This window comes from Sinocyclocheilus grahami, unplaced genomic scaffold (genome assembly GCF_001515645.1).
Source record: "Sinocyclocheilus grahami isolate Dianchi unplaced genomic scaffold, SAMN03320097.WGS_v1.1 scaffold292.1, whole genome shotgun sequence".
In the NCBI taxonomy this organism is placed as follows: Eukaryota; Metazoa; Chordata; class Actinopteri; order Cypriniformes; family Cyprinidae; genus Sinocyclocheilus; species Sinocyclocheilus grahami.
This window is the reverse complement of record NW_015505471.1, coordinates 1,078,519-1,080,124: the sequence shown is the minus strand read 5'-3', so window position 1 is coordinate 1,080,124 and position 1,606 is coordinate 1,078,519. Positions and strand designations below refer to the sequence as shown.

Genomic DNA, 1,606 nt, shown 5'->3' with positions numbered 1-1,606 from the left:
TTCATAAAGACAGTGTTTTTGAACGAATCAAATGAGTCAATGATTCAGTAACCCATTCATATAGACAGTGTTTCTGAACGAATCAAATGAGTCAATGATTCAGTAACCCATTCATATAGACAGTGTTTCTGAACGAATCAAATGAGTCAATGATTCAGTAACCCATTCATAAAAACAGTGTTTTTGAACGAATCAAACGAGTCAATGATTCAGTAACCCATTCATAAAAACAGTGTTTTTGAACGAATCAAACGAGTCAATGATTCAGTAACCCATTCATAAAGACAGTGTTTTTGAACGAATCAAATGAGTCAATGATTCAGTAATCCATTCATAAAGACTGTTTTTGAACAAATCAAACGAGTCAAAGATTCAGTAACCCATTCATAAAGACAGTGTTTTTGAACAAATCAAATGAGCCAATGATTCAGTAACCCATTCATAAAGACAGTGTTTTTGAACGAATCAAATGAGTCTGATTCAGTAACCCATTCATATAGACATATAGACAATACAACATTTCGTATTTGTATGTTTAAAAAATATTTAAAACATTAATCTTGTAAAATTCTTTATGCATTACATTTTTGCAGTGTAAACGCATTTATGGCACCTCTGCTTCAGCAAACAGTCTGTAAATACATCTAATACTTCAGATGCAGCTATTGCTATTTCTATTTCTAGTCACAGAGCACTTTGTTTTGAGAGTTGTTTAAGTGAGAGAACATCTGTAATTTTGTCCAGATTAGGGAATTGTAATGTTTAATTATTTTTTGCATTAAAAAAATTATAGATTTTTGTTTTAATATGCTGTCAATTATAGTTTTTAGACAGAAAATCAGAAAAAAACTGGTATCGGCAGGTCACACTTACAAAAAAAATCTGAATCAGCCAAGAAAATTGCAATCGGTGCATCTCTAAACATTACACTGAAAATAAGCTGGAATTTTCCCTTATTTTCCCACTGAGTCACTCTATTATTCCCTCCCTCTCTTATGCGCTTCAGCAGAAATGAAACTAATCGTGTGTGAGTGACACACACACACATGAAGTGAGTTTCCTAAGAACACACTAGAGAGACATTACTGCCACACTGCTGCAATCTATACGGGAAATATCTATACAGAAAACTATTCACTAACATTCAAGTTTCTAGTTTTATCCCGCACCAAAAAAAAAAAAGTTCTGCTTTTATAATTTTTCATCAAAATGTAACCCCACACTTACACATTACAGAAATCAAAACACTGCGTTAAACCCGTTTCACTTTTAAAATGTGATTTACACTACCGTCAAATGTTTGAAATAATTAAGATTTTTTAAAATGTTTTTGAAGTCTCTTCTGCTCACCAAGGCTGCATTTATTTGATAAAAAATACAGCAAAAATTGTGAAATATTACAATTTAAAATAAGTGTTTTCTATGTGAACATGTTCAATTCAGACGAAACTTCTGAGCAGACGAAACGACTGTCTTCAGAAAAGCTTCGATGTCATTTTCATTTCGTCTTTCCTGTAATGTCTGATAGAGTAACGTTTGTGAGCGCTGCGCTGATTTGATTACAGATCAGCCGTTACCGGGTAAACCGCTATATCTCCCGCTCCAA

At 33.0% G+C, this 1,606-nt stretch overlaps 1 protein-coding gene across 1 annotated transcript in view; it reads right to left on the bottom strand.

Annotated features, from left to right (window-relative positions):
- Positions 1-1,606, bottom strand: part of LOC107600807 (eukaryotic translation initiation factor 4 gamma 1-like) — a gene marked incomplete at its 3' end in the record, with an annotated part of 53,031 nt that overhangs the window by 29,622 nt on the left and 21,803 nt on the right. The gene's annotated exons all lie outside the window — the stretch shown is intronic.